Source organism: Dendrobates tinctorius, unplaced genomic scaffold (assembly GCF_039654945.1).
Source record: "Dendrobates tinctorius isolate UK_male_01 unplaced genomic scaffold, ASM3965494v1 ptg000049l, whole genome shotgun sequence".
Classification (NCBI taxonomy): domain Eukaryota; kingdom Metazoa; phylum Chordata; class Amphibia; order Anura; family Dendrobatidae; genus Dendrobates; species Dendrobates tinctorius.
Genome location: NW_027361717.1, coordinates 3,435,278 through 3,461,677, shown reverse-complemented (window position 1 = coordinate 3,461,677; position 26,400 = coordinate 3,435,278).

The window sequence follows — 26,400 nt, the reverse complement described above, 5'->3', positions numbered from 1 at the left end:
TCTACAGGTAACTATGACATAGTGGGAATAACCGAGACATGGTTAGATGAAAGCTATGACTGGGCAGTTAACTTACAGGGTTACAGTCTGTTTAGAAAGGATTGGAAAAGTCAGAGAGGAGGAGGGGTTTGTCTTTATGTAAAGTCTTGTCTAAAGTCCACTTTAAGGTAGGACATTAGTGAGGCTGTCGAGTTCATATGGATCAAAATACATGGAGGGAAAAATAGTAACACAATTCTCATAGGGGTCTGTTACAAACCACCAAATATAACAGCAATCACGGAAAGTCTACTACTAAGGCAGATAGATAAAGGTGCAACACACAATAAGGTCCTTGTTATGGGGGACTTTAACTACCCGGATATTAACTGGGAAACAGAGACCTGCGAAACCTATATAGGCAGCAGGTTTCTGTTAATAACCAAGAAAAAGTATCTTTCACAATTGGTGAAGAATCCAGCCAGAGGAGCAGCACTTTTAGACCTAATACTATCTAACAGACCTGACAGAATAACAAATCTGCAGGTCGTCGGGCATCTAGGCAATAGTGACCACAATATTGTACAGTTTCACTTGTCTTTCCCTAGGGGGACTTGTCAGAGAGTCATAAAAACACTGAACTTTAGGAAGGCAAAGTTTGACCAGCTTAGAGATGCTCTTAGGCTACTTTCACACATCAGGTTTTTGGCGTCAGGCGCGATCCGGCGTCGTGCCGGAACGCCGGATCCGGCAAATGTTTTGTAAAACCGGATGTGACGGATCCGGTTTTCTGCCGGATCCGTCTTGTTCTTGACAGACAAAGCCGGATCCGTCTCATCCGGTTCATCCGTTTTTCTATCCGTTTTTCGACGGATTACGCTGGATCCGGTTTTTAAAATTGACCATTGTGGCCTTCCGAACGGGATTGGCTACTGGAAAACTATATATAGCGTGTTCCTACAGATCTTCTTTGACAGGTTGTAGAGGAGAAAGTGCAGGTTGGAGAGAAGAGCAAGTTACTGGCGAAGATGGATGTTGTGATTGGAAATATTTTGAAGAATTTGGCGGATTTTATAGCGGAGGCGAATCGTTTGAGGGTGATTGTTCTGGAGAAGGAGAGAGCGAGACAGCAGCGCATCAGGCATCGTAGACGACGTTTGTGGATCCACCCCATCACAGCCAAGAGAATGACGCGTGGGGTCTATTCTACACTCTGCATGGACCTTCGACGAAACCCGGATAAATTTTTTGGATATGTTCGGATGAAAATGGAGAATTTTGATTACTTGGTGGAGCGCATTGCACACCTCATAAGAAAAGCGGACACCTATTGCCGCTTCTCTGTTTCACCCGCAGAGCGTCTGATGGTGACTTTAAGGTAAGCCACATTTATTGGATGTGCTCGCATCAGAGCACACTTTCACTGCAATATTGTTGGTGGTAGTTTGTATCTCCAAGTGTTATAGCTGAGTTTTGGTATGTAATGCTGTGATTTAAAACTAATTGATTGTTTTTTAATTCCCCACAGATTTCTTGCAACTGGAGAATCCCTTTCGTCACTGCATTTCCAGTACAGACTCGGGATTTCCACCATATAAGGAATAGTGAAGTACACATGCCGTGCACTGTGGGACTCCTTAGCTGAAGAGTTTTTACCAGAGCCCACAACAGAGAGGTGGATTGAAATTTCAGAAAAGTTTCAACAGATATGTCAGTTTCCCAACTGCTTGGGCGCTGTGGACGGGAAACATATCTGCATTGTAAAGCCAGCCGGATCGGGATCGGAATATTTCAATTACAAGAAATATTTTTCAATTGTCCTCATGGCCATCGCTGACGCGGAATACAAATTTATTGCTGTTGATATTGGGGCCTATGGCAGCTCCAATGACTCTCAAGTTTTCAAACTGTCTGCCATGGGGCGTAAACTGTATGGAAACACCTTCCAATTCCCACCCCCTAGACCGCTGCCGCAAACATCTGGTCCACCTATGCCATTTGTCTGTGTAGGGGATGAAGCCTTCCAGCTGTCAGAACACCTTTTGAAACCGTACTCTAGCAGAGGATTGACAAGAACAAAACGCATTTTTAATTACCGCCTCACAAGAGCAAGAAGAATGGTTGAATGTACCTTTGGTATTCTGACAGCCAAATGGCGGGTCCTATTGACTGCGATCAACCTCAAGACAGAAACTGTGGACGAGGTGATCAAATCTTGCGTGGTACTCCACAATTTTGTTATCTGCAAGGAACCCATTTCCATTGAGGACACCTCTGAAGAAACCACCTTGCAAGATTACCATGACATTACCACTAGAAGTTCTGTGACGGTTTCAGTAATGAGGGACAATTTTGCACTATACTTTATGTCACCTCAAGGCAGAGTACACTGGCAGGATGACAGAGTGTGAAAGATTTGTGCCCAACCAAACTTGTGTACCTTCTGTACCAACAGTATATACCTTTGCCAACCAAAGTTGGCTATCTTGTCATGGTCTCTATTTTTAGCTTTAGGCCACAGGTGTGTACCTGGTTGTGTTTTATGCAAAGTATTTCACTTTTTAACAAAAGTTGTGTACATTGTTAGGAAATCACCAACAATAAACACAACTTTTTAGGTGAAATACTTTGCTTCAAACACAACCAGGAACACAACTGTGGCAAAAAGCTAAAATTTACCCACAGTTATATACCTGGTTTTGAATACCTTTTTACCTTTGAAATACCCTGTATTTAACCTTTTTTTTAAACATATTTCGCCGCAGAAAGAAATGACAGACAACCAGTGTGAACAATAATTTAACTTTTATTTAAAATATTTTTTTTTTTGTAAACTGTTTTTAAAGCTAAAAAAACTTTTTTAATAAAGGTTTGAAACCAACTGGGCATTTTTATTACAAAACACATCATAAATCTGTGTAGTGTGGGGTGGAAATACTGCTGGAGGGGCTGCGGGACACTTCGACACTGGGAGTGTGGAGAGAGGATTGGGATCGTGGTGGGGAAGGAACAGTTAGAGGTGATGGTGTGGAAAAAGCTACAGAATGGGTGGACATGTGGGAGGCAGAAGAGGTGGTGGGCGGTGGAGTGGAGGGTTGGGCAGGGACTGTAGGAGCAGATGATGTTGATGGCAAGTTGTATGGGGAAGGAGTTTGGTACGGGGAAGGAGTTTGGTACGGGGCAGGTTGCTGGAAGTGGGGAGGTTGCTGGTACTGGGGAGGTTGCTGGTACTGGGGAGGTTGCTGGTACTGGGGAGGTGGATGGTATGTAATAGGAGGGGGAGGATGGAAAGTGGCTGGAGGGGGTGCAGATGTAATAGGAGGGGGAGGATGGAAAGTGGTTGGAGGGGGTGCAGGTGGAGGAACTACTGTGGTGGGAGGAGGAGGTTGGGAGGTAACTTGCTGGAGAGCACCGTGGCATGAATGCATTACATGCATCTGCTGGGTAGGAGATAGCGTTTCCATGCGCTCCACAACAGACCTGAAAAAGGTGTGGTTTGGCAAAGATCTTGCTTTTGAATGCATGGTTTGCAGAAGTGTCTTCACCTCCAGAATGCTGGAGTTGATCTGCTGAAAGCCTGCGGAGATTTGCTCTGACAAGACTTTTAGACAGTTCTGGAAAGATGCATTCAGATGCAAGAACTCTGGCGCATAAGTCTTTTCCTGACCCCTCTGCCGCTGCCGCCCAGTACCCGCAGGTGTACTAGAGGTGGCAGGGGCAGAAGGGTGGGGTAAAGGGAAATCGATCTCCTCACCAGCAGCTTCATGTAATGTAGGCGGCCACGATGCTCCTGTGCTGGTGGATGGGACAGATGGGTCGAATGTGTGGGAAGGCTGGGAAGGTGCAGATGTACCGGGGCGGTCGAAGTGTCCCTCGGTGCCGGTCTCCTCAGGGATCGCCTCAGAAGGGTCCAATCGTGCAGGCTCCCGAGTGCTGCTCACCGTGCTGTGGAATAAAGAGAAAAAAAAACAATTAAAATAGTGACATGGTATGGCCCTGGCTGAAAAAAAAAAGTTACATCTAACATTTTTTTTCACATGTGGTGTGTAATATTTACCTTCTGGTGACCATTGTTTCCCGGAGGAACGACAGGGCTTGTGCGTACTTGTACTTGCTCCTGCGTCCTCCAGATCCACTCGGGGCCCGCATCTCTTTATTGAACTCCTTCTTGAAACGATCCCTCACAGACCGCCACCGCTTCACAATTCTGTTCCCTGAAACGAGAAAGGAGTGGTTAGTATACAACATTAGTGTTTCCCAAACTCCAGTCCTCATGGTCCCCAGGGGTCATGTTTTCAGGATTTCCATAGTAAATAGAAATCCTGAACACATGATCCGTGGGGACCACGAGGACTGTTGTTCGGGAAATACTGGTTTACATCAAGCAACCGGTACTGTATATACTTACGCTCTTTAATCTGGGCCCGAGCATCGAGGTCCTCCCAGCGGTCCACAAGGAGCGAACAGATTTCCTCCCAGAGTCGCCAGGTAACAATCAGGTCAGCGTGGCGGCGGTCAGCCATATTCCAGAGCGGCTCCCTTTCTCTGACGAGATCGATGAGGTGGTCCACATCGATTCCTCCATCCTCACCGTCAGAGTCGGGAGCACGCTGTGAAGGCTGTTAAAGAAAAAGACAAAAATAACATAATTAGCCTCCACAAAAGAAATGAAATAAGTGCAAAAAAACAAAGCAAAAATATTTATACTTACACGCTGGTGACCGCCGCGTTGCTGTCGCCGACGACCCTGGGAGGCACTGCGAAGACCTCTTGGCCGAGCACCAGATTGGGAAGACTAGAGAAGAAAACAAAAAATGTTATGTCTTTGGATGTAGGCATTTGTTTGCTGTGTGTGGTCTGCAGAACATTGTTTTCTATGTGTTGTGTGTAGTGTGATGTTGTGTTTCTGCGTTTGATGCCAAAATCTTACCAATTGTGAGCCCATTCCAGGTGTCTGTCCACCCCTTCCTTCTTCTTCTGGGAGCTCCTCTTCATCTTGTGATTCCTGTTTTGAAATAAAAGGCAATGAATAGACATATATTACAGAGATGATGGATTTTGGAAATAAAAACTTACCGTCAAACGCTGACGATGCGAGGGAGGGCTCCCAGAAGAAGATGTGCTGTCTTCCTGCTGGCCAGACTCCATGGCTGTGGGTGGTGTTCCTGCTGCTGCCATTGCTGCTGCTGCTGCTGCATCTCTTGGGCGGCTGTTGAATAAAGAGAAACAAAGGGCCAATGAATATCTTGATATTCCATGGCCCTAGTTTGGAGGAATGGGGGATTTGATAATTACCATCTCTCATCTGCTGCTGGACTCCCCTCCTCAGCATGTTCCATTTGCTGCTCCATTTGGCGTGGTGGTGGTGGTGCTGATGGTGCTGCTGCAGATGTCTCCTGCCTTCTCCTGCTCCTGGTTCTTGGCTTGGGTGGCATGTTGGGTGTGGCTGAGGGTCCCACTGCCTTGCTTTTATATATGTCTTGTGGGCAGAGCTACTGAGCATGCTCAGACCAAAAAAAACAGATCCGGCCACCGGATCCGGCTGTCGCCGGATCAGGCGCATTGCGGCGCTCATAGGCTTTCATTGTGTGAAAAAGCCGGACACGCCGGATCCGGCGTGTCCGGCTTTTTCGCCGGAGACAAAAAACGTTACAGTAGCCGTTTTTTCCAGACGCCGGATCGCGGCACATTGCCGGATCCGGCGAAAACCGGATGAAACGCATGGCCATCCGGCTCGATCCGGCTCTAATGCAAGTCAATGGGGGGGGAAACCGGATCCGGCATTGCATTTCGCCGGATCCGGTTTTTGTCAAAAGCGCCGGATCGCGCCTGATGGCGAAAACCTGATGTGTGAAAGAGGCCTTAGGCTACTTTCACATTAGCGTTTTTTAGCGCTGAGCTTCGTGCGCAATAGAAACACATGCAAAAAATGCATCATGCGTTTTGCATGCGTTTGATTTTTTAGTCGCATGCGTTTTAAGCCATGTTAACTCTTAAAACGCATGCGATTTTAAACGCAGGCATGAGCATGTCCATGCGCACGCCTGCGTTCCCATAGACTGTAATGTGATTTTTTTGGCGCATTCCGTGCACAAGCGTGCGCATGCGCTTTTTTGACACTTTGGATGGACCAAAAATGCAACAGGTTGCGTCCGGCGCGCCTAGGCGCACACTACAAAAAACTGCATGCGCACGAAAATGCATATAAACGCGTGCAAACGCTAGGCCATGTCCACCCATGCTAAACATAGGGCGCATGGCACATGCACATGGACGCGCACGATGCGCTGCACTAAAAAACGCTAATGTGAAACCAGCCTTAATCTGGTTGACTGGGACAATGTCTTCAGAAATAAGAATACAGATAATAAATGGGAAATGTTTGGGAACATCCTTAATAGGCACTGTAAGCGGTTTATACCATGTGGGAATAAAATGACAAGAAATAGAAAAACCCAATGTGGCTAAACAAAGAATTAAGAGGGGCAATTAACAGTAAAAAGAAAGCATTTAAACTACTAAAGCAGGATGGCACCATTGAAGCTCTTAAAAAAATATAGGGAGAAAAATACTTTATCTAATATTTAATTAAAGCTGTCAAAAAGGAAACAGAGAAGAACATTGCTAAGGAGAGTAAAACTAATCCCAAACTGTTTTTCAACTATATCAATAGTAAAAGAATCAAAAGTGAAAGTGTAGATCTCTTAAAAATTGGTTGAAGACAAGGAAAAACCCAATTTATTAAACACCTTCTTCTCCACAGTATTCACGGTGGAAAATAATGCTATGTGAAATGCCGAGAGACAAAGAAAACCCTATATTAAAGGTCACCAATCTAACCCAAGAAGAAGTGCGAAACTGGCTAGATAAGATTAAAATAGATAACTCTCTGGGTCCGGATGGCATACACTAAGAGAACTAAGTAATGCAATATACAAAACATTATTTCTTATATTTAGGGACTCTATAGCGATGGGGTCTGCTCCACAGGACTGGCGCATAGCAAATGTGGCACCAATATTCAAAAATGGCTCTAAAAGTGAACCTGAAAATTATAGGCCAGTAAGTCTAACCTCTATTGTTGGTAAAATATTTGAAGGGTTTCTGAGGGATTTTATTCTGGATTATCTCAATGAGAATACAGTAAGTGTAACTCCATGTCAGCATGGGTTTATGAGGAATTGCTTCTGTCAAACCAATCTAATCAGTTTTTCTGAAGAGGTAAGCTATAGACTGGGCCAAGGTGAGTCATTGTGCGTGGTATATCTTGATTTTTCCAAAACGTTTGATACCGTGCCACACCAGAAGTTGGTACACAAAATGTGTGTAAATGGGTATGTAACTGGCTTAGTGATAGAAAGCAGAGGGTGGTTATAAATGGTATATTCTCTAACTAGGTCGCTGTGACCAGTGGGGTACCGCAGGGGTTGGTGTTGGGACCTATTCTCTTCATCATACTTATTAATGACCTGCTAGAAGGCTTGCACAGTAAAATATCGATATTTGCAGATGATACAAAACTATGTAAAGCAGCAAATACAAGAGAAGACAGTATTCTGCTACAAATAGATCTGGATAAGTTGAAAGCTTGGGCCGAAAGGTGGCAGATGCGATTTAACAATGATAAATGTAAGGTTATACACATGGGAAGAAGGAATCAATATCACCATTACACACTGAACGGGAAACCACTGGGTAAATCTGACATGGACAAGGGCTTGGGATCCTAGTTAATGATAAAGTTACCTAGAGTAGCCAGTGCCAGGAGGCGGCTGCTATGGCAAACATGATCATGTGGTGCATTAAAAGAGGACTGTATACACATGATGAGAGCATTATACTGCCTCTGTACAAATCCCTGGTTAGACCGCACATGGAGTCTTATGTACAGTTTTGGCACCGGTGCTCAGGAAGGATGTAATGGGTCTAGAACGGGTACAAAGGAGGGCAACAAAATTAATAAAGGGGATGGGGGAACTACAATACCCAGAGAGATTAGCAAAAATAGGATTATTTAGTCTAGAAAAAATACGACTGAGGGGCAATCTAATAACCATGTATAAGTATATAACACATATCTCTCCAAGGATCTGTTTATACCAAGGAATGTGATGGTCACAAGGGGGCATTCTCTGCGTCTGGAGGAGAGAAGGTTTTTCCACCAGCAAAGAAGAGGATTCTTTACTGTTAGGGCAGTGAGAATCTGGAATTCCTTGCCTGAGGAGGTTGTGATGGCAAACTCAGTAGAGGGGTTCACAAGAGACCTGGATGTCTTCCTGGAACGTAACAATATTGTATCTTACAGTTATTAGGTTATTTAGAAGGATGTAGATCTGGGGATTTATTCTGACGGAATATAGGCTGAACTGGATGGACAAATGTGTTTTTTTGGCCTTGTTAACTATGTTACTATCTATCTATCTATCTATCTATCTATTATTATCTATCTATAGTATCTATCTATCTAAGGCAAAAAAGGAGTTTGTACAGCATAAGAAAATAAGCAAAAGTCGGATGCATAAGTCGGGTGCAAAAAAGCAGAAAAATGGATCAAAAACACTGCTAAGTTTTTGCAGTGTTTTTAGTAAAAAAAAAATGCAAGTACAGCAGGGTGTGAAACTCATTTATTTTAGTGACTTTCCCAAGTCTATTTTTGTCCATAATGTCCCTCACATGAGCATATTATTATTATTACTATTATTATTATTATTATTATTATTATTATATTAGTACAGTTTAACTATATTAGTGATCTGTGTTAAAGAAAACAAAGCCTGACCAACTCAATGCCCCACCAATGTGTTAGGGCAGTGGTGGGGAACCTCAAGCTAGCCTTGATGACCTTTTACTAGCCCCAGGCAGATTCCCGGGGACCACAGTGCTTGGGCCGGCAGCTGTATTTTGACGCCCAATTCATCTCTTCTTGCTCTGTGAGCACACACAGTTCAATACTGAACGCTGAGGTGCATGCATTGAAAGATTACATTCTGACACCAGTGTCACCGTAAGGCTGTACGTTGTGGCCACAGTTACAGCACAATTTGTACAGCCCCTGAAATATGGTATAAATATCCAAATGGCCCTTGGCAGAAAAAAATTTTCCCCACCCCTGTGTTAGGCAATCTATGCCCTACCAAATGTGAAAGTAAGCAACACAATGGATCAGGAAACATTGATCAGCTGACAGGTTCCCTTGAATGAAACTGGAAGGGGGAAGGCACAGATTAGATATTAGAAAAAACTTGTTCACAGTGAGGGTGATCAATGAGTGGAACAGGCTGCCACGAGAAGTGGTGAGTTCTCCGTCAATGGAAGTCATCAAACAGAGGCTGGACAGATATCTGTCTGAGATGGTTTAGTGAATTCTGCATTGAGCAGGGGGTTGGATACGATGACCCAGGAGGTCCCTTCCAACACTAACATTCTATGATTCTATGAATTGTCCACATGATTCTCTTGCTGATCAGTAAATTGTGTTCTTAAAGGGGTGATCCAAAACTAACACTGATTTAATCCTAAATGTCTATTTACTCAAACAAGACATCATCAGGAGGCAGAGGGTGCAGTCACTGCCACAGCCTCTGTCCCCATTCTGAAATGAAGCGTCATCAGTGACCTCCGTTTCAGGGACTGGACTTGTCCCTGCTCTACTGAGCATGCTGTCAATTCTGATGTAGGATCTTGTCACTGTGCAATATTGTTTTTAATGCACACTGTCAGTGGATCGCCCGCCAGGGCAGTGGGGTACTCGGTACCGGGCCGGTATCTCAGAGGGAAGTGTCACAGTAGCGGTGACCCGGTCCGTTGCCCTGGGCGCCCATGTAAAAGGGGTTAAGCGTGGCTGGTTAAAGTTTATAAGTGGATGATACGTGACGCCACCTGTGGTGCTCGGCAATGAAGGGGTTAAGCCGACGCTGCAGGCAGATCCTCTGGGACAGATGGTATAAGGCAGCAAGATGTAATAGCTCCCCACAGGTAGAGCTGTAGTCCCAGGGCAGTGAGAATAGGTGTTGAGGAAGAGGGTGCAGTGTTAGGCACAGAGATGTAGCAGTGCTGAAGGGGTTGCATGAAGAAGACAATGACACAACAGGGTGAAGTTTCCTTTACCTTTACTTTGATTTGCAAATGCAGTACAGGTTCCAGTTTACAGATGGAACAGGAGTTGGCCAGCCTGGAAGCAACTCAGGAATCTCTCTATGCAGATGGGTCGTGTAGTCTCCTTTCTAACGCTTATCTGAAGTACATACAGTACTGAGTTACACTGAAGTTCCTCTTGCTTGCTCTCTTTTAGAACTCCCTCGTATGGCAGACAGCTGTAGCCTCCTTCTTCTGGCTCACATGTGGCTGTTGTGCCTTTGAGTCTTATGTGGGAACAGAGCATTTACAACTTCCTATTCCTCTGGTTTCTGCTGCAGGAACATCAGTTTCACAAGCAGCCTTGGGGACCGGACCCCGGAACCATGCGCCACGCTAGTAGTGAGCCTGAACTCTGCTCAAACCTCCAGCTCTTCTCCTCTCATCCACACACTTCGCCCTCCTCACACAAACTAGCTAACTTCCCCTTCCTGGCCCCCAAAGAGCAGCTCTTCCCCCAGTTTTGGTTCAGAGCTCCCTCTGCTGGCCTGGAGTGGGAACTGTGCTGTGTGTTGTATTTACCTGACAGAGAGACCCTTTATTGCTTCCAAGCCTGACATCACACTCCCTAGGAAGAAGGTAATGCCACTGTGGCGACCATACTCCTGAGGGCGCCACATTCCCCCCTAGTGCAATTCAGTACTCCCGGACTGAAGAAAACATGCAGAACATATTAACAAATGAACAATTGTAAATGTAACAAGATTTCAAAAATGAAAAATTACAAAAAACAAAGCTCAAAAATAGTCCTGATGACGATTAGTCCATGCGTCAATGTCCATGGTCCATTTCCTGAGCAGTTGGTAACTATGTACAAGTAGAGTTTTGACCACACATAGTCCTGTGGTCCAATTGTCCCTTGAAACAAAATAAGATCTTCAAAAAGGGTTCTTACAGAGTCTCTGTAGGCACATAAACTTGAAAAGTTGCATATTTGCATGTACAGTTTACATTTTCTATTTGCCCTTTACTCCCTATATCTAATTGGGATCTCACCTTTTTTACTACGGGTAGATCTGAGTAGCATGGGTACTTCTAATGGCCTATTTAGGTTTAGTGGGCCTGTTACTGCTGTTGGTAAACTGGGTAGTAGCCGTCTACGAACTCTTAGACTCTCTGTGGGCATCATAGATTCACCACTGGCAGGGCGAGGATTCTCTGGCTCCACTGCTGGTGTGGCATCCGCTGCCTGAACTTCCTGATTTTCAGAGTTGTCTTGAGTCTCTGCTACTTCAGTTGCAGTAGGCTGGGGAAAGATTAGGACAGGAACTACGATGGCTTGATCCACTCTTGTCCAGGTTGCAGGAAATTCCCTGAGTACAGTGTTGACCTTTTCTTCTTCTTCTATGGGTTGAAGGTTGTTTTGTTCTCCCATCCTTTCCTTTAGCTGCTCAGGGGACAGTTTCAGATGATCCCTCGATACTGCTGATGAGGTTTCTCCTCCAGCCTTACTGATAAGGCACACTTTGGTGTTGTCAAAGTTTGATGGTAAGACGGTGTAGGGTTCAGCTTCCCGTTGGTCATCCAATTTATGCATCCTCCTTTTCCTCTTTAGGACTTATTCTCCTGGTGACAAGGGAACTGCAGGTGCATGTTGATTGTAGTTCTTCTCCTGTTTTTGTCTCGCCTGAGCTAGACTCTTTTCTACGCACTCTTGTACTCTACGGTACTGTTGCTGCCGCTCCGTATCCCAGTCATCATCTGGTGATGTCACTTCAGGTGTCAGGACTCCCATATCCAAATCAATAGGCAGCTTGGCAGTCCTCACTCTCATTAGGTAGGCTGGAGTGCAGTTGGTGGAATTCACAGGAATTGGATTGTAGAGGTCTACCAGATCTGGCAACTTCTCTGGCCACAGAGTCCTCTCTTCCAAAGGCAAGGTCTTAAGTAGATCGATCACCACCTGATTCATCTTTTCACACATGCCATTGGTCTGTGGATGGTACGGTGTTGTCCTGATCTTCTTGCAACCGTACAAGTTACAGAATTCCTGGAACACTTCCACCTCAAAGGCTGGTCCTTGATCTGTAAGCACTGGCTCGGGATATCCGTATGGTCGACAAAAGTGCTGTTGGAATGCTTTGGCTGCTGTCCTGGCTGTTTGATCCTTGACAGGCACGACTACCAGGAATCTCGAGTAGTGGTCAATGATGGTAAGAGCATAAACGTAGCCTGAACGGCTTGGAACCAGCTTCACATGGTCCAGGGCTACCAACTCAAGTGGCTGTTTGGTTATTTTTGGCTGCAAAGGAGCTTGCTGGCTGTTACGGTCCTTCCTGCGCAGGTTACATTGTCCACACTCCCGGCACCAATTTTCAATGGCCTTCCTCATACCAGCCCAGTAGAATCTCTCCTGGAACAAGGCCTCCAACTTCTTCCATCCGAAGTGTCTAGCTCCATTGTGGTATGCTTCCAAGACCATTGATGCCTCCCTCTTTGGGACTACCACCTGCCAGACCAACTCATGAGTGCGGGCATTGATACTCCTCCAACACAGCTTTCCCTCATAGATGAACAGCTTGCCTCTTTCCTTCCACAACTGCTGGGTTTCTTCAGGAGCATCTGGACCTGGGCGTGAGTCAGCTTGTGACAGTAGCTCCTTGACCAGGCGGACTGCGGGGTTGCTATCCTGCGTTTCTGCCCAGTCATGATGAAGCAATGGATTTAGGGTGGCCTCTTTCATGATAGATCGTCTGTTTCTCACTCCTTGGGCACGTTGGGCAGCAATTGGCCGGAGGAAGGCAGGTAACTCTATTTCTTTGTGTGCCTCAGGGTCTTCTCCTCCATCTGGCAGATTAGGCATTCTGGACAGCACATCAGCATTGGCATTCTTGTGCCCTGCTCGGTACTTGATGGTGAATTCATAGTTAGACAGCCGGACCATCAATCGCTGCTCCAGTGCACCTAGTTTGGCAGTTTCCAAGTGAGTCAATGGGTTGTTGTCCGTGAAGATGGTAAACTTGGCTGAAGCTAGGTAATGCTTGAATCGTTCAGTCACAGCCCAGACTGTGGCGAGGAACTCCAGTTTGAAGGAACTGTAGTTGTCAGGGTTCTGTCATGGTCACGTGTGACTGGACACACCACCTCCAGCAGGGCGAATTTATATGACACGCATGACCCTGGATACACCGCCTCCAGCAGGGCAAATTTAAATAATAGAACGTGCAGCCAGATACACTGCCTTCAGCAGGCGAATTTCAGTAGTACACGTATGCCTGGATACACCGCCTCCAGCAGGGTGAATTTCAGAACAAAGGGGAAAACCAGGAAAACAATTACAATGGTGGCCCTGCAATAGGGAACGGGGACGTGGAGACCACCTGCACTCCCCTGAGTCAGTGTCTCTACACTCCTAACGATCCCTAGGCCGGTTCCGCATCGGGCGCCGATCAGGATACCTGAAATCCCTAGCTCGCCCTGAACCAATCCCTTACTAGTGAAGTGGATGGTGCAGAAACTAATCCCACCACTGCACTAAAACACACATTGAGGAAAGTGACAAACCGGGAAACACCACTTAGCTTTACTCTGTTGCTAATGCTCCAAGCAACAGAGTCCGACACCTGAGTGCATCTTTTCCTCCAACCGGATCCAACACCTGAGTGCAGCTTTCCAGTAACAGAGTCCCACATCTGAGTGCAGCTTCCCAGCAACAGAGTCCAGCATCCGAGTGCAGCTTTCCAGCAATGGAGTCCAGCATCTGAGTGCAGCTTTCCAGCAACAGAGTCCAGCATCTGAGTGCAGCTTTCACCATAGCTGCCACTCCACCAAGCTTTGCAAGAACTCCTCGCTGACACCATAGCTGCCACTCCACCATGCTTTGCAAGAACTCCTCGCTGACACCATAGCTGCCACTCCACCATGCTTTACAAGACCTCCTCGCTGACACCATAGCTGCCAATCCAGGATTCTGACTGAGCTGCCAGGAACTCTCTCTAGCTCCTTCCTTCACCAAGGATGGTTGGAAAACACCAATATCACCAACAGTGATTGCAACCACCTGACACTCTTTTATAGGTAAGAGCCAGCAATCACATCTGCTTTATAATCACGTGCACTAAACTAAAGTAACCAGAGTGCAATGACCCTAACGGCCATCGGGGGCAAAACTAGAACTGAAATCACCACAGTGCAATGACCCTAATGACCACCGGGGGCAAAACAAACCCTGAGCAAACAGTTCAAAGGAAAGAAAAAGGTTACTTGTGCATAGAGATGAGCGACTTTGCCTTTTTTCGGGTCGAGTTGGGTTTCGCGAAACCCGACTTTCACAAAAGTCGGGTTGAACGAAATCGGCCGACTATAGGGAAAAGTCGGGGGTCCGAATGAAACACGAAAACCAATGTAAGTCAATGGGGAAGAAAAGTCGGCAGTGAGAGGAGGACAGGAAACACACTTACAGTGCCCATTTGAATGCCAAAAGCATAAATTCTTATTACTGAAGCTTGTCACCCTTTATTTACTTCAGAATACTAGTTACGCACTGAAAAATGGGGGTTATTTGGCTAAAGTTGTGGGGGGGTAGGGCTGGCTCCAGGTTTTCATGTGCCCTGGGTGAAAGAGCGCCCCTTTAACACATACCACAACTCATGCTGCTCCGATACGGCAGAGAAATAGTGGTATACTACAAAGAAAAATACTTCACTTTTTACATCTCATGATGAGGCCCATCTATTTCTCCATACAGAATCATTGGTCCCATATAATGTTTGAAACAGTATATGATGAGCTACACATAATGCTACAGTATATGTTGGTCCCCATGGATGAAGCTCCACTGTCTTATGGGCCCAAATAATGCTCCATACATAATGGGCCCCATTTCTAATGCTCTAGTGTATAATGGGCCCTTTAAATCCTGCTCCAGTGTCTGATGTCCACCTTTGGAATGTTCCAGTGTATGGTGGGCCCCATCTATCATTCTCCAGAGTATAGTGCTCCCCAAAAATTGCTGTCCCAACATTGAAAACAATGAAATAAGTCTCCTCGCTAGGGAATCCCTGTACTAGTCAGGACTCCTCGTCGTCCCCATCTTCCATTTCACTGCACAGTATTTCAACCTTGCAAGTGCTGTGATCCTGAGCAAGCAGGGGGGGCCCACTCGTTGGCGACGGCACTGGCACAGGGCCCCTGATAGTACGGTGGTGTGTCTGACGGCAGGTGGGCCGAACCTGCACTTTCATCTGCAGCTTCCTCTTTGTCACCGTGTAAGATGGAACAGTATATGGGAAGGGTAACCTGAGTTTCATCAGGGTCAGATTCAGGCCGTGTAGAGTGCGAGGGGAACATAGTGGTCTGGGTCAATGTACCAGCAGATTCATCAAGCAGTGGCTGGGCATCAGTGCACTTGTGTCGCCCCCAGGAGTACGGTCGCCACAGAGGCATTACCTTCCTCCTAGGGAGTGTGATGTCATGCTTGGGAGCAACAAAGGATCTCTCTAGCAGGTTAACTGATTGAGCGGTGTTATTCCCACGAGTCACGACCCTCCAAACAGCGTTCATGAAGGCAAAGTGTTTGTTTTACGTGGGCAGTATGGTTGCAAAGCTGAACCTTAAAGGAATGTCCAGAAGGGCACCACCAGGAGTGGAGCCTGCAGCATAATTTGACTCAACATGGGCAACCTCAACCATCCAGCAACAAAAAAGATGCACACAAATCCAAGCTTAATTCCGTTAACGAACGAGACTCCGTCATGCCCCGCGGTCCGAGTCCGGCTTACTAGTGGGACACGCGAGGCTCTGGCACGTGAGATTGGTCAATAACTGGTGTGTCATGCCCTTACATGTCCGTGGCTGCATGTGCGCTACACTGAAAGGGCCAGCGTTTTTCGCTTACAGGTGCAGATAACCCGCTGAACACCGTTAGTGATGGGGATCTGGGATTACAATTATTACCCGCGAACGATGATTTCCCAGTAAGTGCAGGTCAACCGCAGTTCCGGAATTCGGCCTAACCGTCATTCCTGAAAAAATGAAAAACTTACGTGTGCAAACCACAGGTGCTGTAGCTTGCTTAACAGCTCGCCAGCCGTTCTCAGGCCCTGTATGGATTACACGTGATTGCACAAAGGTGAGAGAGGGTACCGTATCACCGGATAACATGTATGGATAGCATAGTGTACACATTCAAAATATATGTCTATAGATCAGGAGGCAGGCTCAGACGGTGTCAGGCCCAGTATGGATTACACGTGATTGCACAAAGGTGAGAAAGGGTACCGTATCACCGGATAACATGTATGGATAGCATAGTGTACACATTCAAAATATATGTCTATAGAACAGGAGGCAGGCTCAGATGGTGTTAGGCCCAGTATGGATTACACGTGATTGCACAAAGGTGAGAAAGGGTACCGTATCACCGGATAACATGTATGGATAGCATAGTGTACACATTCAAAATATGTCTATAGATCAGGAGGCAGACTCAGACGGTGTCAGGCCCAGTATGGATTACACGTGATTGCACAAAGGTGAGAAAGGGTACCGTATCACGGGATAACATGTATGGATAGCATAGTGTACACATTCAAAATATATGTCTATAGATCAGGAGGCAGGCTCAGACGGTGTCAGGCCCAGTATGGATTTGACGGCCCAGACTACACAGCGGAGGAGCAGGGAGAGGCAAAGATTGCAAATGCTGGGGCCCTGCCCAAGCAAGGGGGGCCCACTCGTGGGCGTCGGTACTGGCACTGGGCCACTCATAGTACGGCGGTGTGTCTGACGGCGGGTGTGCACCACCACCGTCAGAGACACTTGATTGCACTATGAGAGACCGTGTGCCAGTGCCTGCGCCCAAGAGTCGGCCTACCCACCTGTCCAGGGCAATGGCACTCGCACGGTTTCGTGCGCTAGGTGGTGACCCCGGCCATGGGGGGGGGGAGGCAGCACAGTTAGGGAGTTTTAGAAAGTGGCATATGTTGATGTTGGACATTCAGTTGATGCAAAAGGCGAAATTGTTCAAGTTCCAGGAAGAGGAGGACCAAAGCAAGCCATTTTTCTGTCAACCTATGTGTCATCAGGGGAAGGTGGGACAAAATCCTTGGAAACCTATGCATGGTTCATTTTAATGAAGGTTAGATCATCCACATTTTGGGTCGACAGACGGGTCCTTTTTTCTGTCAGGATTGATCCAGCAGCACTGAAGACTCTTTCCGATAGCACACTTGCAGCTGGGCAAGCGAGCTCCTGTAGCGCATATTGTGCCAATTCAGGCCAGGTGTCCAGTTTAGCGGCCCAATAGTCAAAGGGGACCTGTGAGGGAGAACATCGACATGGGAGGAAAAGTAGTTTGTAACCATAGTTGACAAGTGCTGCCTCCTGTCACTTTCCATCGATGCAGTATTACCAGTCGTGTGAGCGGGACTTGAAAAAACAGTCCACAACATGGTCATGAAACCCCTGTCTCCAACGCCACTTCTGATGTGTGCACCACGAACACCTCTTCCAAGCTGCCCCTGGCCCCTATGGCTCGTGTGAGAACCATCACCGCTGCTGTGTGCTGGGAGTGCCTCAACCAACTGGTTTACCAGAGTAGCTTGTTTGTTAGCCAATATTAGGTCAAGGTTCTCCTGTGGCATGATGTTTTGGAATTTGCCTTTATAGCGTGGATCCAGGATGCTGGCCAACCAGTAGTCGTCATCGTTCATCATTTTGGCAATGCGGGGGTCCCTTTTTAGGATCTGCAAGGCATAATCTGACATGTGGGCCAATGTTCCCCGTGTCAATGATGCAGTGCGACTGCTTGGTGGAGGAGCACTTTCTGGCGAATCCACATCCCTCCAGTCACGCACAAACCCTGTACCAGACCTTGCCACGCCAACATTTTCTCTGGACACACGAGAAGCATCCTCCTCCCCTAAATAATCATCCCCATCTTCACCCTCCTCCTCCTCTTCCTCTTCTTCCTCCACCTCATCCAGGAGAGGTCCCGGAGCAGACAATGGCTGACTGTCATCAAGGATTTCCTCCTCCTCTTCCTCTTCGTCATCCTCAGCTGCAGACGCCTGCTCTTTAATGTGCGTCAAAGTTTGCATGAGCAGACGCATAAGTGGGATGCTCATGCTTATGATGGCGTCGTCTGCGTTTACCAGCCGTGTGCATTCCTCAAAACGCTGAAGGACTTTACAGAGGTCTTTCAGCTTTGACCACTGCACACCTGTCAACTCCATGTCTGCCCTCAAAGTGCCTGTCCGGGTATCCTCCCACAAATGCATTACGGCCTGCTTCTGTTCGCACAGCCGCTCAACCATGTGCAGGGTGGAGTTCCACCTTGTTGCAACGTCGATAATTAGCCGGTGCTTGGGAAGGTGTAGCAATCGCTGCAGCTTCTGCATACGACTGGAGTGTACGGGCGACCTGCGGATGTGCGAGCACAGTTTTCGAACCTTCTGGAGCAGGCCTGCTAACTCTGGATAGTTATTGAGGAAGCACTGCACCACCAGGTTCAAGGTGTGAGCCAAGCAAGGTATGTGTCTGAGTTTTGAAAGGGCTATGGCAGCCACAAAATTACGGCCGTTATCGCTGACTACCTTGCCTGCCTCAAGATGTAGACTGCCCAGCCATGACTCAGTTTGTTGCTGAAAGTAGTCGGCCAGTACCTCCGCGGTGTGTCGCCCAAACACATCATCTTCAACACAGCCTGCTGACGCTTTCCACTAGCTGATCGATAGGGGGACACCTCGTGTGCAACACTGGCAGCTGCGGATGGAGTGCTGCTGCGACTGCGCACTGGGGACGAGCTTTCGCTTCTAGAGGAGTAGGAGGAGGAGGGTCGAACGCCTACAGCCAACTGTTTCCTATACCGTGGGCTAGGCAGCACAGTCCCACCACCGCTGTCCCCTGTGGACCCTGCATCCACCACATTAACCCAGTGCGCAGTGATGGACACGTAACGGCCCTGGCCATGCCTACTGGACCATGCTTCAGTTGTGAGGTGCACCTTTCCACTCACTGATTGCTTGAGTGCATGGACAATGTGGTCCTTCACATGAAGGTGGAGGGCTGGGATGGCTTTGCGAGAAAAGAAGTGGCAACTGGGTAGTTCATAGTGTGGTACTGCGTAGGCCATGAGTTCGAGAAAAGCTGTGCTTTCCACCAACCGATAGGGCATCATCTCTAACGAGATTAGTTTGGCAATGTGGGTGTTCAAACCCAGTGTACGCGGATGAGAGGATGAGTACTTTCTTGACCTATTCATAATCTCTGGCAGGGTGAGCTGGACTTGAGAGATGCCTATGGTGGAACTAGCGGTGGACAGGGCGGACTGAGAGAGGGTTGATGATGGTGATGGAGTTGGTGTTCTTTCTGATGGCCTAGATTCAGTCTTTTGTTTATATAATATTGTGATTCCCTGACAGCTTTGGCTTTGCAACGACACCTCAACATTTGCTGCTGTGCTAACCGGTGGGCTTACAGTGGGGGAAACAATGTAGCGTTGCTCACTACCTTCTTTGGGAGCATTTGCACATGTGGTACTTGAGGTTTGGTGTTCCGTCCACGCTTGCAAGTGCATGGTGGTTAAATGTCTAAGCATGCAACTGGTATTCAAATTTTTCAGATTTTTCCCTCGGCTAAAGGTCTTTGCGCACTTCTTACAGATAACCTTGGCCTGATCATTAGGATTTTGTTCAAAAAAGTGCCACACTGCACTCTTCCTACTATGGAAGACATTTTGCGTCCTTGCACACTGTGCTATTTTGACCGTCTGGCCAAGCAGTCCAGCAACTTTTTGGCTTTTTGTAACCCGTTTTTGGACTGCTCCGTGCCTGCCAGATAACAGCTGTTGCGATGTCGATGCCTGCTGCGGATGCTCCTCTTCCTCTTCGGAGCTATTGGCAGCGGCACCCTCTTCCCCCAATGGATGCCAATCTGGGTCAACAACTGGGTCATCCATCACCTCCTCTTCAATGTCATGTACACCTTCCTCTGTGTCACCGTGTACGGTGGAATAGTATGCGGGAAGGGGCACCTGAGTTTCATCAGGGTCAGAATCTGGCTCAGTACACTGCGAGGACAATGTCATGCTCTGAGTGAATGTACCAGCAGAATCATCTATCAGTGGCTGTGCATCAGTGCACTCCATGTCAGATTCATCTTGGCCTGGGTAATTCACCATTTCACTTGATAACCCAGGCATGGTATGTGAAAACAGCTCCATGGAGTAATCTGTTGTGTGGCCTGCCGCATCCTTCAATTTTGGTTGGGGTGAAGGACACAAAGAAAAGTGTGGTTCATGACCATGAGCCTCCAAAGATGACTCAGTGCTTTTATTTTTTACAAGTTCAGAAGAGGAGGCGATAGAGCTGGAGGCCGAGTCAGCAATGTAGGCCAAAACTTGTTCCTGAAGCTTCGGCTTTAAAAGCGGTTTACCTACTCCCAGAAAAGGGAGCCTTCGAGGCCTTGTGGAGCCAGACGATGACACAGGCTTAACACCTCCTGCATAAGGGGTTATTTTGCTTTTGCCACTACCAGCAGATCCAACACCAACACCATCATTAACAGCTGACAACCCCCGCCCACAAACATGGCCTCTTACACCACACTTCCTCATTTTTTTGAAAAATGTACCCACAATTCCACCAACGATATGGAACTGTAAAACAAGGTACAAGGTGTATATAGGACAGGGGAGAATTTAATTCTCCTACCACTTCTGGACACTGATGTATTGTGTCAGGCCAGTGTATATCACACCGCTGTATGACAGGCTGAATTTGGCTGGTGTGTAAAATGTGATATAAGACGGGAGAAATGGAATGTACTTGCACACTTCTGGACACTGATGTATTGTGTGAGGCCCAATGTATATCACACCGCTGTATGACAGACTGAATTAGGCTGGTGTGAAAAATGTGACATAGGACGGCAGAAATGGATTGTCCTTACACACTTCTGGACACTGATGTATTGTGTGAGGCCCAATGTATATCACACCACTGTATGACAGACTGAATTAGGCTGGTGTGAAAAATGTGACATAGGACGGCAGAAATGGATTGTCCTTACACATTTCTGGACACTGATGTATTGTGTGAGGCCCAATGTATATCACACCACTGTATGACAGGATGAATTTGGCAGGTGTGAAAAATGTTATATAGGATGGGAGAAATGGAATGTCCTTACACACTTCTGGACACTGATGTATTGTGTCAGGCCCAGTGTATATCACACCGCTGTATAACAGGATGAATTTGGCAGGTGTGAAAAATGTTATATAGGATGGGAGAAATGGAATGTCCTTACACACTTCTGGACACTGATGTATTGTGTCAGGCCCAGTGTATATAACACCGCTGTATGACAGGATGAATTTGGCTGGTGTGAAAAATGTTATATAGGACAGGGCAGGATTGGAATCTCCCTAGAGTGTAGGTCTGTAAGAACGGAACAACTCCTCGACTTATCCTTACAGAGTCACACCCTTAGCTTCACTGTGGCCGTGATAACAGCCGTTACACGGTACTGAGAGAGCAGCGTGCACGTACACCGCTGTCCGGTGTATGTTAAATTGTCAAGCTCCGTGTTTTTTTAGTATACGGACTGACACACGCTGTCTCTCTATAGTTTTGAATGTAATCAAACAGCAAATAGACTAGACTGTTTGAAAAACAGACAAAACTATAAGGTGGAGGTCTGTAAGAACGGAACAACTCCTTGACTTATCCTTACAGAGTCACACCCTTAGCTTCACTGTGGCCGTGATAACAGCCGTTACACGGTACTGAGAGAGCAGCGTACACCGCTGTACGGTGTGAAAAAATGCATGCTCAGTATCTCACCAGGACAAAAAAAAGGATTGCTTTTAAAAAAGCAGTTTGCAAAGCAGTGTGAAACCAGCAATGCAGCTATCAGGTAGCCTTATAAGGCAGCCTAACAACCAACAGAGCTGATCCACCAAAATATAGCCTCCCCTTACACTGCACAGTGACTGGTGTGTTGTACAGGCAAAATCGCTAGCAGCAGCAGGTGATTTTTTTTCTTCTTCCCTGCCTAACGCTCTCCCTACAGAATCTGCAGCAGCAGCATCTCTCCCTATACTGAGATCAGCAAAAGTAAGATGGCGGTCGGCGTGCATGCCCTTTTATAGCCCCTGTGACGCCCCACCAAAGCAAGCCAATCACTTGCATGCCCTTCTCAAAGATGGTGGGGACCGCTGCCCATGTCATCACGTTGCCCACAGTGTCCGTTCGTCCTCATTGGCTGAAAAAGGGCGCTGAAGCATGTTTTGAAACGCGACTTTGGCGCTAAAGTCGCCGACCTCGTGGCCGACCTCACGCTGAGGTCGGGCTTCGTTTCATGAAACCCGACTTTGGCGAAAGACAGCGACTTTTTAATTTTTTCGACCCGTTTTGCTCAACTCTACTTGTGCATTTATTCAAAACCTGTCATATCCAACCTGGATCATGACAGGTTCCTTTCAGTGGGACGAAGCTTCCTGCTGGCGTAGGAGATCACTCTTTCTTTGCCATTCTGTACCTGTGACAGTACTGCTCCCAGTCCCACGTTGCTGGCATCAGTATTCAAAACAAATGGTTGGTCATAATCTGGGTAGTCCTGTTAAATATTAATCGGTTGATTTCTTATTACACTCAGTTCTGTACTGAATGCATTGCTTTCGCTGACACTACATGCTATTTTTGTAAGTTTAGCTCATGGTAAATGACAACTCCATATTTATAGACCACGTGCTCTAACAGACGGATATATATGTTGGTACTTATTCTAGGAGGGGGGCTCGTTCTCTCCTTCCCTACTACCATGAGACACAGACTCGAGGAGTCATCTGTGCTGGGCCACGAGATTGAATGGACAGCTGGTGTGTAACTTAATCACCATATGTGACTTCAGGGAAGCTACGTACTAAAAGACAGACACCTTTTTCAGAGTTCCAGGAAAGAAGTATCTATGAACAAATGGACAATCTCTCTTTATAATCATGCACCTATTTTTATGTTTTTCTGTAATAATCTTTTCTTTGATGGAAGAATCCAAATAAACCACTACATTTTTTTTACAAAAACATTGTCATATTTTAGAGTATCACATCTGATAACAAGTCCTGAATAATATAAAAGAATATGCATTTTTTAACATTGGAGAGCCAGCCAGATCTGAATTTTTGTACTTTTTTGTGGATTTCCCTCAACTTGCCCAAAAAGGGAATGAACTTTGCTAACGTGTGCAAGTTATCAGGAACTCCACTACTATGTACAAGTCACAAGAATAAGACAGAACCTAGAAGTGAGGACTAAGAATTGCCAGATGGATTGAGAAGTACTAAAAGTGCCAGACGTGCTGAAGATAGACGCGTGAAGACAAGAGCCCAGTGTTGTCCATCAAAGGAACTACAAGCTGAGATATTTCAAGGTAAGAAACATGGATGTCATTACATCTTTTTCTAAGCAAAGTAAATTGAAATTTAAGTCTGTAGACGAGTCTAATTTAGATGTTTTATGGCTCAGCTTATATGCAGAATGTGAAATGGAAAATCTAAGGTTAGATTCTAAGCTGGTGTCCTTTACTAGAGAAAGAGAGAAATTGAAAAATATTTTACAAATGGTAGATGTATTTCACAAACATGTGTCAGAGAAATCTAAAAATGACTGTGAAAAGGAAAATATTGATGGTCCCGAGATTCATTGTAATGTAGAGAAGCAGTTACAAGATGAAAGGCAAATAGCAGCAGCCATTCAAGGTGACCTTGCAGACTTGGAACAAGATGGAGAAGTAGGAGGTGTTAGGAGTGGCGGAAGGCACTAAAAAAATAAATAATTAAAGTGCCTTTGCCACTCGGGGTCCACCGTGCTGCAGGTGATATAACCGCTGCTAGAGAGGCAGAGCACTGTGGCGTTAATGTGCATGGGGTTAACTGTACCCAGAGTGCACTGAAGCAAGCTCTGTTGAGGACACAGAGCTGCAAACTTAAAGAACACAAAAACGCTGTGTCTGTTTAAGTCACAGAACAACAGCGATAAAGACACGGTATTACAGGGTCACAGGAGTAGCCTTAACTCTCAGAACTACTCCGAACTAGACCTACCGTGAAAAGAGGTGCGAGGCATTGCAACTGCGAATGCTCGAGAAACTGCAATCGCAGCGCGGTGTGCATGGAGCCAAAGAGGAGACACCACAATATCGCTGGCGCGATGCAGGACGCTAGCTGCTGAGACAGGAATAGCTGGAGCGCGCTGGCAGCTGCCCAATCACTCACACAATCGTAATGTCAGAGGGAAGGGGTTTCTTAATAAGTCAGTCACCAGTCCAAGCATCCATCACCATACATACAGCAGCAGTATGAAATACTAGCGCATCGCATAGCGGCCATGCGCACTTTTTATAGCGTACGGGACCTGCCAGAAATCTCCAGAGCCCTGAGCTAAGCCAATGGAATCAGGAGCAGGACCTGAGCACCTGACTCCTGAACTCCAATGGGAGCTCGTCCCATGGGCATGCTCAGAAGTGGGAAAAAAGGACTTAGCCTCTGGAGACAAATATGAGAATCTGGATTCCCGCATAGGCAGCATAGAACCCTGATTCCTAACATTACCCTCCCTCCTAGGGCCCCCTCCTCCCTGAACCTTCCGATCAGGGGAGTCGAGATTGCAAGGTGTCAGGAGGGACACCCGGGAGACAATAGGAGTGGGAGTTTTAGGAGGAGGCCGCCGCGTAACGGCGGGCGTAGCCACACTCCGTTCGGGAAGGCTATCCCGAGCATACAGGGTGCATGCCCGAATAAACTTTTTTACGTCCCGAGCCCTGTGCGGCCACCAATATGAACCGACCATAGACTTCGTGGTCTGCATATAGCCACGATGGCCGTCCGCATTGGGCGCATGTGCCCACACGAGGACTTTAGAACGCTGGCAAGGAGGGACAACAGCCTCGCCCACTGACTCATAGTCAGACCATTGTGGGGCGCTGTCTTCCGGAGAAGCAGTGAGTGGATGATAACAACCACATATGGACTCTTGAGCCGGACATGTCTCAGAAATGCCGCGAGACACTTCCATGGGCTCGGGTAGTGGAACCTCTGGCTCGGGTGGATCCAGAGACTCAAAAAATTTGGGAGCCGAGGTACCTCTCTGTTTGGAGTGAGCTCGCTCCAAACCACGCTCCGAAAATCGGAGGTCAATCCGCGAGGAGATTGATATTAACTCCTCGAGACTGGTAGGAATTTCTCTCGTGGAGAGAGTATTCTTTACATGCTCCGCTAATCCCTTCCAGAAGACAGGAATCAGAGCCTTGTCGGACCACTCCAACTCGGACGCCAGTGTCCGAAAACAGACGGCGTATTGACTGACCGAGAGTGATCCTTGAGACAAGGAGAGCAGTTGGAGAGAGGTATCGTGTGTAACCCGTGGACCAAGAAACACCTGCTTGATAGCCGTTAGCAGATTAGCTGCTGTCCGGATATCCGGGTCACCACGCTCCCATAGTGGCGTAGCCCATTCCAGCGCCTTGCCCGACAGTAGGGATATAATGAAGGCCACCTTGGCCCACTCTGTAGGGAATTGCGCAGCCAGCAGCTCCAGGTGGATCGAGCACTGGCTGATAAAACCTCTACAGGAGGCGCCATCCCCAGAATATTTTTCAGGTAACGGGAGGTGGGTAACTGTCGGCGTAAGGGTGGACATGGACATATGCCCTACCGTGTCCGTGAGTGCTTGGACTTGAAAGAGTCAAACAACGCTCCTTCTGAGCTCTGCCATGCGCTGAAACAGTGGTCCCTCCCACATATCAGGTATCAGCGTACTCAGGACAAACTGCACAATAACTTTTGCAGTCCAATTTCTCCTGTTACCCTAGGTAAAATAAAAAAAATTGAACCTGAAGTATTTTTTTTGTGAAAAAAAGTTAAATGTTCATTTTTTTTAAATATTCAAAAAATTCCTGTGACACACCTGAAGGGTTAATAAACTTCTTGAATGTGGTTTTGAGCACCTTAAGGGGTGCAGTTTTTAGAATGGTGTCACTTTTGGGTATTTTCTATCATATAGACCCCTCAAAGTGGCTTCAAATGTGATGTGGTCCATAAAAATAAAATGGTGTTGCAAAAATGAGAAATCGCTGGTCAACTTGTAACCCTTACAACTTCCTAACAAAAAAAAATGTTGGTTCCAAAATTGTGCTTATGTAAAGTAAACATGTGGGAAATGTTACTTATTAAGATTTTTGTGTGCCGTATCTCTGTGATTTAAGGGCATAAAAATTCAAAGTTGGAAAATTGCGAAATTTTCGCCAAATTTCCATTTTTTCACAAATAAACACAAGTCATTTGAA